General features: G+C 42.3%; 1 protein-coding gene across 1 annotated transcript in view; it reads left to right on the top strand.

Annotated features, from left to right (window-relative positions):
• The window catches only part of PPP2CB (protein phosphatase 2 catalytic subunit beta), a 184,723-nt gene that overhangs the window by 125,673 nt on the left and 43,257 nt on the right, over window positions 1-15,793 (top strand). The gene's annotated exons all lie outside the window — the stretch shown is intronic.

Genomic DNA, 15,793 nt, shown 5'->3' with positions numbered 1-15,793 from the left:
TGCATGGAAGTGATAGGTTTGATGGTAGCGGCAATGGACATAGTTCCTTTTGTGCGCATTCATCTAAGACCATTACAACTGTTCATGCTCAGTCAGTGGTATGGGGACTATTCAGACTTGTCTCCGAAGATACAAGTAAATCAGAGGACCAGAGACTCATTCCGTTGGTGGCTGTCCCTGGACAACCTGTCACAAGGGATGACCTTCCGCAGACCAGAGTGGGTCATTGTCACGACCGACGCCAGTCTGATGGGCTGGGGCGCGGTCTGGGGATCCCTGAAAGCTCAGGGTCTTTGGTCTCGGGTAGAATCTCTTCTACCGATAAATATTCTGGAACTGAGAGCGATATTCAATGCTCTCAAAGCTTGGCCTCAGCTAGCGAGGGCCAAGTTCATACATCAACCATCAGGGGGGGAACAAGGAGTTCCCTAGCGATGGAAGAAGTGACCAAAATCATTCTATGGGCGGAGTCTCACTCCTGCCACCTGTCTGCTATCCACATCCCAGGAGTGGAAAATTGGGAAGCGGATTTTCTGAGTCGTCAGACATTGCATCCGGGGGAGTGGGAACTCCATCCGGAAATCTTTGCCCAAGTCACTCAACCGTGGGGCATTCCAGACATGGATCTGATGGCCTCTCGTCAGAACTTCAGAGTTCCTCACTACGGGTACAGATCCAGGGATCCCAAGGCGGCTCTAGTGGATGCACTAGTAGCACCTTGGACCTTCAAACTAGCTTATGTGTTCCCGCCGTTTCCTCTCATCCCCAGGCTGGTAGCCAGGATCAATCAGGAGAGGGCGTCGGTGATTTTGATAGCTCCTGCGTGGCCACGCAGGACTTGGTATGCAGATCTGGTGAATATGTCATCGGCTCCACCATGGAAGCTACCTTTGAGAGACCTTCTTGTTCTAGGTCCGTTCGACCCACTCCAGCTGACTGCTTGGAGATTGAACGCTTGATCTTATCAAAGCGAGGGTTCTCAGATTCTGTTATTAATACTCTTGTTCAGGCCTGAAAGCCTGTAACCAGAAAAATTACCACATAATTTGGTATATCTGTTGGTGTGAATCTGCAGGATTCCCTTGGGACAAGGTTAAGATTCCTAAGAGTCTATCCTTCCTTCGAGAAGGATTGGAAAAAGGATTATCTGCAAGTTCCTTGATGGGACAGATTTCTGCCTTGTCTGTGTTACTTCACAAAAAGCTGGCAGCTGTGCCAGATGTTCTAGCCTTTGTTCAGGCTCTGGTTAGAATCAAGCCTGTTTACAAAATTTTGACTCCTCCTTGGAGTCTCAACCTAGTTCTTTCAGTTCTTCAGGGGGTTCCGTTTGAACCCTTACATTCCGTTGATATTAAGTTATTATCTTGGAAAGTTTTGTTTTTGGTTGCAATTTCTTCTGCTAGAAGAGTTTCAGAATTATCTGCTCTGCAGTGTTCTTCTCCTTATCTGGTGTTCCATGCAGATAAGGTGGTTTTGCGTACTAAACCTGGTTTTCTTCCAAAAGTTGTTTCTAACAAAAACATTAACCAGGAGATAGTTGTGCCTTCTTTGTGTCCTAATCCAGTTTCAAAGAAGGAACGTTTGTTGCACAACTTGGATGTAGTTCGTGCTCTCAAATTTTACTTAGCAGCTACTAAGGATTTCAGACAAACTTGTCTTTGTTTGTTGTTTATTCTGGTAAACGGAGAGGTCAAAAAGCAACTTCTACCTCTCTCTCCTTCTGGATTAAAAGCATTATCCGATTGGCTTATGAGACTGCCGGACGGCAGCCTCCTGAAAGAATCACAGCTCACTCCACTAGGGCTGTGGCTTCCACATGGGCCTTCAAGAACGAGGCTTCTGTTGATCAGATATGTAAGGCAGCGACTTGGTCTTCTCTGCACACTTTTTCTAAATTTTACAAATTTGATACTTTTGCTTCTTCTGAGGCTATTTTTGGGAGAAAGGTTTTGCAAGCCGTGGTGCCTTCCATTTAGGTGACCTGATTTGCTCCCTCCCTTCATCCGTGTCCTAAAGCTTTGGTATTGGTTCCCACAAGTAAGGATGACGCCGTGGACCGGACACACCTATGTTGGAGAAAACAGAATTTATGTTTACCTGATAAATTGCTTTCTCCTACGGTGTGTCCGGTCCACGGCCCGCCCTGGTTTTTTTTTTTAATCAGGTCTGATAATTTATTTTCTTTAACTACAGTCACCACGGTAACATATGGTTTCTCCTATGCAAATATTCCTCCTTAACGTCGGTCGAATGACTGGGGTAGGCGGAGCCTAGGAGGGATCATGTGACCAGCTTTGCTGGGCTCTTTGCCATTTCCTGTTGGGGAAGAGAATATCCCACAAGTAAGGATGACGCCGTGGACCGGACACACCGTTGGAGAAAGCAATTTATCAGGTAAACATAAATTCTGTTTTTCTAAACATAACTTACATCCTATGCTATTCTATACTATTTATCCCTTGCAATTAATAATTACGAAGAATCAGTGTATCTGATAATACTGTTTCCCCCAGTACTGATTGTTCATTGACTCTGGGGTTTGGCAGGATAGTGAAGGAGAAGGGAACAGGAGAGAGGAGAAAGATAGGATTATAAAGGTAGAGGCAGTGGTATCCGGGGAGGGGCCAGCCATTTGTGAGCAGGTGGGGTGGTAGGTCTCTTCTAAATAAGTATCAAATTTGTTTTATGTTTTACTCACAACATTCTCCTTGATTCTTTACCTTAGTGCAGTAGTTTATACATTAAATTGGGGTCCCCAGGGTCCCGTCAACTGTCTGTCAGGGTCACCAATGTGTGTCTGGTTGTTTGTTGGTTTTATTAAGTGTCCACTCTCCCCTTAATTGTGCATTGAGAATATAGTCTGTGTTCCTGATTAGGTAGTGAAGGAATATGTACAGCGCCAATACAGGCTAAGGGATAAATATAAACACTAGAAGATGCAATAAAACACTAAAAGATACAATATATACCTGCTAAGGCTAAAAAAGGATTTATTACAAATAAATAGTTGGTACCAATAGAAGGATAAAATGCTTAGAAACAATGGTAAGGTAGAGTAATGTTCTGAAAAAACTCACAAAGTGCAAATGGCAATGAGGGTATAAGAAACTAAAATGGTGAAATCCACGTGTGGGTGCGGATACACAAATAAGCAAAGTGTTTATGCAACATAAATGTGCAACATAATATGGGCATAAATGTGCAAATGTTTTACAACATAGGTGAGAGTTATTGTGAACACTGTGTTTAAAATATAAAGAAGAATCGATTCACAACCAATAATCAAAAATTCACAAAAAATCACAAAAATATAATGAATAGTCCTGATGACACTGCAGTGCAAAAATAAGTCACAGGTAAGTTAATACCATTGGGTGACAAATGTGGAAGAAGGTGATGTGACATAAGGTAAAAACGAAAAATATGTGGAAAAAATAATCAAAAAAATCCAGTGAAAAAACAAAAAATCAAAAAACAAAATGATGTTCAACAAAAGATCAAAAAAGAACAAAAAAGGGTGTTGTAATCCAAATAACAGTAAATTAAAAAGGAATCATATGAAGGAACCTTGAATCCTGAGGGGGAGAGTTCCCAGGCGAATCCTAACAACGGTCAGCTCTTTGTCCAATGTCCTAGAAATGTCCCTGTAAAAAAAGATAAAGGCCTTATTTTGGGGCCGAAACGCGTAGACCTGTTGGTAAGCATTATTCCAAGTTTTTTAACCACTTTGAGGACTTGTTACGCTATGTTACTCCTTTTTTTACAGGGACATTTCTAGGACATTGGACAAAGAGCTGACCGTTAGGATTCGCCTGGGAACTCTCCCCCTCAGGATTCAAGGTTCCTTCATATGATTCCTTTTTAATTTACTGTTATTTGGATTACAACACCCTTTTTTGTTCTTTTTTGATCTTTTGTTGAACATCATTTTGTTTTTTGATTTTTTGTTTTTTCACTGGATTTTTTTGATTATTTTTTCCACATATTTTTCGTTTTTACCTTATGTCACATCACCTTCTTCCACATTTGTCACCCAATGGTATTAACTTACCTGTGACTTATTTTTGCACTGCAGTGTCATCAGGACTATTCATTATATTTTTGTGATTTTTTTGTGAATTTTTGATTATTGGTTGTGAATCGATTCTTCTTTATATTTTAAACACAGTGTTCACAATAACTCTCACCTATGTTGTAAAACATTTGCACATTTATGCCCATATTATGTTGCACATTTATGTTGCACAAACACTTTGCTTATTTGTGTATCCGCACCCACACGTGGATTTCACCATTTTAGTTTCTTATACCCTCATTGCCATTTGCACTTTGTGAGTTTTTTCAGAACATTACTCTACCTTACCATTGTTTTTAAGCATTTTATCCTTCTATTGGTACCAACTATTTATTTGTAATAAATCCTTTTTTAGCCTTAGCAGGTATATATTGTATCTTTTAGTGTTTTATTGTATCTTCTAGTGTTTATATTTATCCCTTAGCCTGTATTGGCGCTGTACATATTCCTTCACTACCTGTTCTTTCCCTTGGGGGTTGGTTAGACCCTTTATTTGTATTCAGCTTAAGGGATTGTCTTAGCGCTTGGCTACCACACCTTATTCTCCACTTCCTGATTAGGTAGATTATTGGATTTGTTTGGGTTGACTCTGTGTACGTATATATTTGTTTCCCATTTTCTCATGAAATGTGCAGTTCTTCCCTGGAGGTCCCCTAAAGTGTCCGGTTGCTCATATATAATTTGCTGATGGATCTCCCGTTTGAGCTGAGTAAGGGTGGGGGCGTCCCCTTTCAACCAGTATTTGAATACTGTTTTTGTAGCCTGTAGAATGACGACGTTGGTAAATAGGTCTGTTTTTGGTATGCCTTGAAGATAAAGGAACACTATCATTTGAGGTGTGAGTCAGCAATGTATTATTCGTGACATTTATCCAATGCGTTAACATACCCCAAAATTTGTATAGCTTAGGGCATACCCATAACATGTGGATTAGGTCTGCTTTCGGTATGGAGCATTTTGGGCATTTACCCTCTTATTCTGGTTCCAAGATTTTGTGTAGTTTATGGTAATGTATGCATTCCCTAACAGTTTAGTGAGTACTTCCCTTATGTCTGTCGAAAGAGAGGCCCATCTTACCCTCTATACTCTGCTGAACCAATTTGGCTGATATACAGTTGCAAGAAAAAGTATGTGAATCCTTTGGAATTATATGGATTTCTGCACAAATTGGTCACAAAATGTGATCTGATCATCATCTAAGTCACAACAATAGACAATCACAGTCTGCTTAAACTAATAACACACAGCAAATGAAATGTTGCCATGTTTTTATTGAACACACCATGTAAACATTCACAGTGCAGGTGGAAAACGTATGTGAACCCCTAGACTAATGACATCTCCAAGAGCTAATTGGAGTAAGATGTCAGCCAACTGGAGTCCTATCAATGAGATGAGATTGGAGGTGTTGGTTACAGCTGCCCTGCCCTATTAAAAACACACACCAGTTCTGGGTTTGCTTTTCACAAGAAGCATTGCCTGATGTGAATGATGCCACGCACAAAAGAGCTCTGAGACCTACGATTAAGAAATGTTGACTTGCATAAAGCTGGAAAGGGTTATAAAAGGATCTCCAAAAGCCTTGCTGTTCATCAGTCCACGGTAAGAAAAATTGTCTATAAATGGAGAAAGTTCAGCACTGCTGCTACTTTCCCTAGAAGTGGCCGTCCTGTAAAGATGACTGCAAGAGCACAGCGCAGACTGCTCAATAAGGTGAAGAAGAATCCTAGAGTGTCAGCTAAAGACTTAGAAAAATCACTGGCAAATGCTAACATTCCTGTTAGCGAATCTACAATACGTAAAACACTAAACAAGAATGGATTTCATGGGAGGATACCACAGAGAAAGCCACTACTGTCCAAACAAAGCATTGCTGCACGTTTACAGTTTGCACAAGAGCACCTGGATGTTCCACAGCAGTACTGGCAAAATATTCTGTGGACAGATGAAACCAAAGTTGAGTTGTTTGGAAGAAACACACAACGCTATGTGTGGCGATAAAGAGGCACAGCACACCAACATCAAAACCTCATCCCAACTGTGAAGTATGGTGGTGGGGGCATCATGTTTTGGGGCTGCTTTGCTGCGTCAGGGCCTTGACGGATTGCTATCATCGAAGGAAAAATGAATTGCCAAGTTTATCAAGACATTTTGCAGGTGAACTTAAGGCCATCTGTCTACCAGCTGAAGCTCAACAGAAGATGGCTGTTGCAACAGGACAATGACCCAAAGCATAGAAGTAAATCAACAACAGAATGGCTTAAACAGAAGAAAATACGTCTTCTGAAGTGGCCCAGTCAGAGTCCTGACCTCAACCCGATTGAGATGCTGTAGCATGACCTCAAGAAAGCGGTTCACACCAGACATCCCAAGAATATTGCTGAACTGAAACAGTTCTGTAAAGAGGAATGGTCAAGAATTACTCCTGACAGTTGTGCACGTCTGATCTGCAACTACAGGAAACGTTTGGTTGAAGTTATTGCTGCCAAAGGAGGTTCAACCAGTTATTAAATCCAATTTCATTCTTTGTGTGTTATTAGTTTAAGCAGACTGTGATTGTCTATTGTTGTGACTTAGATGATGATCAGATTACATTTTATGACCAATTTGTGCAGAAATCCATATCATTCCAAAGGGTTCACATACTTTTTCTTGCAACTGTATCAGTGTATAGTATTTCCGTCCATTTCTCGCTAATTTTGTTTTAGTGATTTTGGTGCTCCAAGTGCTTTATATGTTGGTGTGATTGTGGTGATTCCATGTTCATATAAATTGCATAATGAGTATATTGTATTGTCTTTCCCGGGGAGTTCTATTTCAAGTGACCTTATGTAGTGTTTTACCTGTAAATATGCAAAATGGTGCGCATGTGGGACACAGTACTGTTTGTAGTTGGGAGAAGGTGCATATTTTCCCATCTCCTTCCTGGAGTTTTGAAATGGTGTCAATGCCTAATTCTTTCCATTCCCTAAATGTTTTTGACCTTAGGCCTGTGGTAAAGCTTGGGTTTCCCTGTAGTGGGAGAAATTTGGTGACTTGACTTCATGACGTACTTATAGTCTGTGACAGATTTTCCTCCATGCGTACAGCGGTTGTTGCATTAGGGGATAGTGTGTAAGCATTTAATCTACTTTTGTGGCTTTAATATGAAATAGTGCTGCTAGTGACCATGGTTCAATTGCCTGTTTCTCTAGTGTGGGAATTGTAAAGAACTCAGAAGTTTTGGGAATAGAATCATTTTAACCAGTCCTATTCTGCCCAAGATGTTTAGAGGGAGCTTAGCCCAGTGTGTAATCAGGTTCTGTGCTTTATTTTTTTAATGGGGTATAATTAGCCTCATACCACTTGTTGGGGGTCTACCAAGAGTTTTATTCCAACTATTTGAATGTTTTTTTTCCCCCACCACTTTGAAGCCATATGTTAAGTTTTGTGCATTAGTTTGTTGGGTCAGCCATACTAGTTCTGTTTTATCTGTATTAATTTTATAACCAGATATTTTACCAAAGTTTACTATGATGGTCATTACCCTACCTATATTATCTTGTGGGTTTATAATGTATAGTATCATGTCTGCAAAAAGGATAAGTGTTTTGTTTCCTTTCTTATTGTGAGACCTGCTGTCTCCTTTCTGATTTTAATGGCCAGGAGTTATAGGGCTAAGTCAAAGAGGAGGGGGGGGTGGGATAAAGGGCAACCCTATCTCGTGCCTCTCCAATGTGAAGGGTTGGAAAGGCACTCTATTTACTAGAATCGCCGCTTGCGGTGAGGTGTATATGGATTTTAGTGTTTATGTAATTGCCTGTTATCCCAAATTATAAGAGTGGAGAAAAGTTGTTCCTAAAGTACTTTGTCGAAAGCCTTTTCTGCCTCTGCCAGCAGGAAGCAGGCCTCTTCAGGTTTCAGATCTTTCTTAGTTTCTATGTTTCCAGTAGTGGGTTAATATGAATTGTAATGTGCGTATGTTAGTTACGGCCGATCTGCCTTTGACAAAGCCCGTCTGGTCTGTATGTGTAAGGGAGTGGAGAACCCCAGCTAATCTATTGGCTAGAATTTTTGTGAAGTTGGTTATCCATGTTCATCAATGATATTTGTGAAGTTTATCCGCGTTCATCAATGACATAGAGGCTGCGTTAATCAATGATATAGAGGCTGCATTAAGGGGGGTCTCTGTCGGGATTGGGAATTAAGCAAACCTTTCGCCTCTGTGAAACTTTGTGGTGGTGTTAGCTTACCTATTAATATGCCATTGATCACTCTGGATAATGTGTCTTTCATTTTTTAGGATTTTGTAAAACTCTGCTGATAAGCAGTCTGGTCCAGGTTTCTTGGCGCATTTAGTGCTAGTCGTTTCTCTGTTAGTGTGGGAAGTTCTAGTGAGTGCCAGAACTCCTGTTTTGTCTGAGTCATTTACTTCCTGCCTTTTGTTTAATTGTGTATAGTAGTCTTTGAAGACTTTTTGGATATCAGTGTTATTATTGTGTATCTTTCCCCTGTCTTAGATTGCTACAATAGAACTAATATCCTTAGTTAATTTGGTGAGTCTAGCTAGTAGGCGTCCAGTTTTATTTCCTTGACGATATCTAGCATGATTTATAGTCAAATCCCTAGGTACGTTTTGTGCCAGTATTATGTCTTTGTATTTTTATTTCTTTATATTCGTTTTTGGTTATGTTTGTGGGGTTTCTTAGGTATTTTGTTTCTTGCGTTTAACAATTGTTTCAGTATTAGTTCTTCCCTGAGTCTTTTCCTTCTCTTGACCCCTATGATGTATGACATTGTGACACGACACCCCCCCCCCCCCAAGTACTGCCTTACCAACTTCCCAGTAGAGGATGGGTTTGTCAAGGTGTTGTTCATTTGCTGTTTTGTATGCTAGCCATTCCCCCGTTAGATGGGGAAGGTCCAGGTACCTGGCTAGTTCCTAGTCTGTCCTAACTTTTTGATTTGAGTGTGATTGGGGCATGATCAGAGATGAGTGGAGCTTCTATTGTAGCATCGTTTTTTGATGCACAGTGTTTGAGATATCAGAAAGAGGTCTATTCGTGAAAGTGTGTCTTTAGCTGGAGTGATGCAAATATAATCTCTAGTTTCTGGGTTTCTCTGTCTCCAGTTGTCTTAGCGAGATGGCTTTACTAAATTTAGCCAGTGTGAGAGAGTCTCTTTTCAAGTTAATTTGTTTACATTTCCAAGGCTGAGTCATATTTGGATTTTTATACCTGTCTGCTGGAGTCTTTGGCACTATATTTAAATCCCCCTCCTAAAATCAGCGGAGCATCTGCTATGCCAGTGCTCGATTATCCTGGGCGCCACTGGCGCCTTTAAAATTGTCTGGTGCCTCAATTTCCTGTCCCCCATTGTCCCTTACCTATAGCCATTTGTCCTGGAAGTAATTTGAGTTTACCAATTTCTCCAACATTGGTGTGTCCGGTCCACGGCGTCATCCATTACTTGTGGGAAATATTCTCCCCCACAGGGAAAGGCAAGGAGAGCACACAGCAAGAGCTGTCCATATAGCTCCCCCTCTGGCTCCGCCCCCCAGTCATTCTCCTTGCCGCTCTGAACAAGTAGCATCTACCACGGGGATGGCGAGGAGTTTGTGGTGTTAGTTGTAGTTTTTTATTCTTCTATCAAGAGTTTGTTATTTTAAAATAGTGCTGGCTTGTACTATTTACTCTATAACAGAAAAGTGATGAAGATTTCTGTTTAAGAGGGCTATGATTTTAGCAGACAGTAACTAAAATCCATTACTGTTATCACGCAGGACTGTTGAAACAAGAGAACTTCAGTTGGGGGTAACAGTTTGCAGACTCATCTGCTTCAGGTATGACTGGTCTCCTTCTAACAACACAGGCTAATGCTAGATGACAGTCATATTTCCCCTCAGGGGAAACGGTAAGCCATTTTTTCTTTCACCTCAGCAAAAAAGATAACAGGCTTCCCCTTTTTGTTTTTTATGCTGGTAGACACTGTTAGGGGCAAAATCGATTGGTTTTTATTACAATATGATACCATTTGAAATATTTTATAAGCTCACATACACTGGGGAACGTTTTTTATTGATCTGGCTTGTTTTAGACACCTAAATCTAGTCAGGAAGGCCCCTTCACTCTAGTGTGCTGAGGGAGGAAGCCTCATTTTGGTGCTTCAGCTGCACAGTTGATTTACAAGGCAGTGCATGCAGATAGGGTCCTGTGGCTCAGAAAGTGACTCCAAAAGGCTTTTTTCTGTGAATGGTGACCCCTAAGGAAGGTAAAAAGCTGCAACAAGGCTTTAGCAGGGATTGTAGTGTATAAAAACTGTTAAATCCAACAATTAGCTCCGGTTTGCTTGTTTTAAGAGCTAGAGTCTCCATATTTGCTGTGCAATACTTTCTAAGCATTAAGACACTGGGGTCCAAATTTCAGAAAAATCGGATATTGCCTTCATAGTTTTTTGAACATTCAGAAATAAATGTCATTTTATTATTTAAAGAGACAGTGACTTTTTTGTTTAAAATCGTTTTTATTGCATTGTTTGCCTGCCTAAATCTGTTTAACATGTCTGTTCCATCAGATAACCTATGTTCTGTGTGTATAGAGACAAATGTGGTTCCCCCTTCGAGTGTTTGTGATAATTGCGCCATAGCGTCCAAACAAAATCAGGACAGCTCTGTTATTTTTCATAATGTTGCCCAAGATGATTTATCTAATGAAGGTAGTGGGGATAGCTCTACATCCTCTCCTTCTGTGTCTACACCAGCTTTGCCCGCGCAGGCGACACCTAGTGCGCCAGTGCTTATTTCTATGCAACAATTATCAGCAGTAGTGGATAATTCTATAGCAAATCTTTTATCCAAACTGCCAGCTTTTCAGAGAAAGCGTGATTGTTCAGTTTTAAATACAGATAAAAGGATGAACAATCAGACGCTGACGATGCCTTATCTATTTTACCCTCGCATCAATCGGAATTGGCTGTAAGGGAAGGGCTGTCTGAGGGTGAAATTTCAGATTCAGGAAAAATTTCTCAACAGGCAGAACCTGATCTAGTGGCATTTAAGTTTAAACTAGAACATCTCCGCGCTTTGCTTAAGGAGGTATTAGCTACTCTGGATGACTGTGATTCCATGGTAGTACCAGAGAAGTTGTGCAAATTGGACAAATTTTTAGAGGTCCCAGTGCACGACAACGCTTTTCCAATACCTAAGAGGGTAGCGAACATAGTGGAAAAGGAGTGGGAGAAGCCAGGTGTACCCTTTGCCCCACCTCCTATATTTAAGAAAATGTTTCCCATAGTAGACCCTAGAAGGGACACATGGCAAACGGTCCCGAAGGTTGAGGGAGCTGTTTCAACACTAGCGAAGCGCACAACTATTCCTATAGAGGACAGCTGCGCTTTCAAAGATCCTATGGATAAAAAATTGGAAGGATTGCTTAAAAAGATTTTTGTTCAGCAAGGGTTCATCCTTCAACCAGCTACGTGTGTTATTACTGTCACTTCAGCGGCGTCCTTTTGGTTCGAAGAACTAGAAAGGTCGCTCCAGAAAGAGACTTCCTATGAAGAAGTCATGGACAGAATTCACGCATTAAAGTTAGCTAATTCCTTTATATTGGATGCCGCCTTTCAAATAACGAAATTGGCGGCGAAAAACTCAGGTTTTGCTATAGTAGCGCGGAGGGCGCTTTGGCTAAAATCCTGGTCGGCAGATGTGTCGTCCAAGACTAAGTTACTGAATATTCCTTTCAAGGGTAAGACCCTTTTTGGGCCGGAATTGAAGGAAATTATTTCAGACATCACTGGGGGTAAGGGCCATGCCCTCCCACAGGATAGGCCTTTTAAGGCTAAGAACAAGTCTAATTTTCGTTCCTTTCGCAATTTCAGGAACCGACCGGCTAATAACTCCACTGCCGCTAGACAAGAAGGTAACGCGGCCCAGCCCAAACCCGCTTGGAAGCCCATGCAAGGATGGAACAAGGGTAAACAAACCAAGAAACCTGTTGCTGCTACCAAGACAGCATGAAGGGGTAGCCCCCGATCCGGGACCGGATCTGGTAGGGGGCAGACTATCTCTCTTCGCTCAGGCTTGGGCAAGAGATGTTCTGGATCCCTGGGCACTAGAGATAGTTTCCAAGGGATACCTGTTAGAATTCAAGGGACTTCCTCCAAAGGGAAGGTTCCACCTGTCTCGCTTATCTTCAGACCAGATAAAGAAACAGGCATTCTTACATTGTGTAAGAGACCTATCAAAGATGGGAGTGATCAACCCAGTCCCCTCCGGGGAACAAGGTCTAGGTTTTTACTCAAACCTGTTTGTGGTTCCCAAAAAAGAGGGAACTTTCAGGCCAATTCTGGATTTAAAGATATTAAACAAGTTCCTCAGAGTTCCATCCTTCAAGATGGAAACCATTCGGACAATCTTACCGACAATCCAGCAGGGTCAATTTTTGACTACCGTGGATCTAAAGGATGCGTATCTGCATATCCCAATCCACAAATCTCATCATCAGTTCCTGAGGTTCGCCTTTCTGGACAAACATTACCAGTTTGTGGCTCTTCCATTCGGTTTAGCCACCGCTCCCAGAATTTTCACAAAGGTGCTAGGGTCCCTTCTAGCGGTCCTAAGGCCGAGGGGCATCGCTGTAGCACCTTATCTAGACGACATCCTAATCCAAGCGTCGTCCCTTTCCAAAGCGAGGGCTCATACAGACATTGTGTTGGCCTTTCTCAGATCTCACGGGTGGAAGGTGAACATAGAAAAAAGTTCACTGTCACCGTCCACAAGGGTTCCTTTTCTGGGAACAATAATAGATTCTGTGGAAATGAAGATCTTTCTCACAGAAGTCAGAAAGGCAAAGCTTCTAAAAGCTTGTCGAGTTCTTCATTCTATTCCTCAACCCTCCATAGCTCAATGCATGGAAGTAATAGGACTAATGGTCGCAGCAATGGATGTGGTTCCTTTTGCTCGAATTCATCTAAGACCATTACAGCTATGCATGCTCAATCAGTGGAATGGGGACTATACAGACTTGTCTCCCCAAATTCAAGTAGATCAGGTAACCAGGGACTCACTTCTCTGGTGGTTGACCCAGGATCACCTGTCTCAGGGAATGAGTTTCCGCAGACCGGAGTGGGTCATCGTCACGACCGACGCCAGCCTCTTGGGGTGGGGCGCGGTCTGGGACTCCCTGAAAGCTCAGGGCCTATGGTCGCGGGAAGAGTCTCTTCTCCCGATAAACATTTTGGAACTAAGAGCTATATTCAATGCGCTCCTGGCTTGACCTCAGCTAGCGGAAGCCAGGTTCATAAGATTTCAGTCGGACAACATAACGACTGTTGCGTACATCAATCATCAGGGGGGAACAAAGAGTTCCCTAGCGATGAAGGAAGTAACCAAGATAATCCAATGGGCAGAGAATCACTCCTGCCATCTATCTGCTATTCACATCCCAGGAGTAGACAACTGGGAGGCGGACTATTTGAGTCGTCAGACTTTCCATCCGGGGGAGTGGGAACTCCATCCGGAGGTCTTTGCTCAGTTAACCCAATTATGGGGCATTCCAGACATGGATCTAATGGCGTCCCGTCAGAACGGGTCCAGATCCAGGGATCCCAAGGCGACTCTAGTGGATGCATTAGTGGCGCCTTGGTCGTTCAACCTAGCATATGTGTTTCCACCGTTTCCTCTCCTTCCCAGGCTCATAGCCAGGATCAAACAGGAGAAGGCCTCGGTGATTCTGATAGCTCCTGCGTGGCCACGCAGGACTTGGTATGCAGACCTGGTGAATATGTCATCGGCTCCACCATGGAAGCTACCTTTGAGACAGGATCTTCTAGTACAAGGTCCATTCGAACATCCAAATCTAGTTTCTCTGCAGCTGACTGCTTGGAAATTGAACCCTTGATTTTATCCAAGCGTGGGTTTTCAAATTCTGTGATAGATACTCTGGTCCAAGCCAGAAAACCTGTGACTAGAAAGATTTACCATAAAATATGGAAAAGATATATCTGTTGGTGTGAATCCAAAGGATTCTCCTGGAGTAAGATTAAAATTCCAAAGATTCTCTCCTTTCTCCAAGAAGGTTTGGATAAAGGGTTGTCAGCTAGTTCTCTAAAAGGACAGATTTCTGCATTATCCGTCTTGTTGCACAAACGACTGGCAGCTTTGCCAGATGTACAAGCTTTTGTTCAGGCTTTGGTTAGAATCAAGCCTGTTTACAGACCCATGACTCCTCCTTGGAGTCTAAATTTAGTTCTTTCAGTTCTTCAAGGGGTTCCGTTTGAACCTTTACATTCCATAGATATTAAGTTATTATCTTGGAAAGTTCTGTTTTTGGTTGCTATTTCTTCTGCTAGAAGAGTTTCTGAATTATCTGCTTTGCAGTGTAATCCACCATATCTGGTTTTTCATTCAGATAAGGTTGTTTTGCGTACTAAGCCTGGTTTTCTTCCAAAAGTTGTTTCCAACAAGAACATCAACCAGGAAATAGTTGTTCCTTCTTTGTGTCCGAATCCAGTTTCAAAGAAGGAACGTTTATTACACAATTTAGATGTTGTTCGTGCTTTAAAGTTCTATTTAGAAGCAACAAAAGATTTTAGACAAACCTCATCTTTGTTTGTCGTTTACTCTGGTAAGAGGAGAGGTCAAAAAGCTACTGCTACCTCTCTCTCTTTCTGGCTGAAAAGCATTATCCGCTTGGCTTATGAGACTGCCGGACGGCAGCCTCCTGACCGTATCACAGCTCACTCTACTAGGGCTGTGGCTTCCACATGGGCCCACAAGAACGAGGCTTCTGTTGACCAGATATGTAAGGCAGCAACTTGGTCTTCTCTGCACACTTTTGCCAAATTCTACAAATTTGATACTTTTGCTTCTTCGGAGGCTATTTTTGGGAGACAGGTTTTGCAAGCCGTGGTGCCTTCCGTTTAGGTAACCTGATTTGCTCCCTCCCTTCATCCGTGTCCTAAAGCTTTGGTATTGGTTCCCACAAGTAATGGATGACGCCGTGGACCGGACACACCGTTGGAGAAAGTAATTTATCAGGTAAGCATAAATTCTGTTTTTTCCTTTACACTGGCTTCCGCCGCAAGTAGATGTGCTGGAGCTATTACGCATGCGCGCATGCTTTTTGTGGCGGTAAGAGCACAAGAAGACAAAGCAGGCCTCTGTGGACAGCAGCACAGAGCGTGAGCACAAGAAGACAGAGCGGACCTCAGTGGACAGCAGCACAGAGCGTAGCATCACCTCAGACGGCTTCGATCAGACCGCAGGAGAGGAGCGCAGCAGGTCAGGTCAGAGGGCTTCATTATTAGCTTGGAGAGAACCAGCAAGAGCCCACAGTGCCTTTTCAGCCTGTCCGCTGCAGCACTCTGCATATAGTAATTTTTTTCCAGACTTTCTGCTGTCATCCGCTTCGAGAGATTTGTTCTTTGTGCACGCATGTCTTTGGTGCAGAGTCCCTAAATCTGATAATGACCCCCTTTGGCTTGGAATAATTTGGTGCAAATGTCACTGCCACTTTTAATATATTCTGCACAAGAGTCACTAAAATTCAAAGGGCTCCATCGTGACACCAACATATTCAGTCTCAATGTTACATTCTATGGAGCTGGTCATTTATAGTTTAAGGCGGTTCTTCAACTTTATATATACCTTGTGAGATTGTCACTGGATAGTTCTTTGGATTCTTAGTGAATCTGTAGCTGCACAGAGCGTAGTCTTTCTATACGTTGTGAGATCTTTGT

The sequence above is a fragment of the Bombina bombina genome, chromosome 2 (genome assembly GCF_027579735.1).
Source record: "Bombina bombina isolate aBomBom1 chromosome 2, aBomBom1.pri, whole genome shotgun sequence".
Taxonomy (NCBI): Eukaryota; Metazoa; Chordata; class Amphibia; order Anura; family Bombinatoridae; genus Bombina; species Bombina bombina.
The sequence above is the reverse complement of the archived record's forward strand: the minus strand, read 5'-3'. Positions and strand labels throughout refer to the sequence as shown.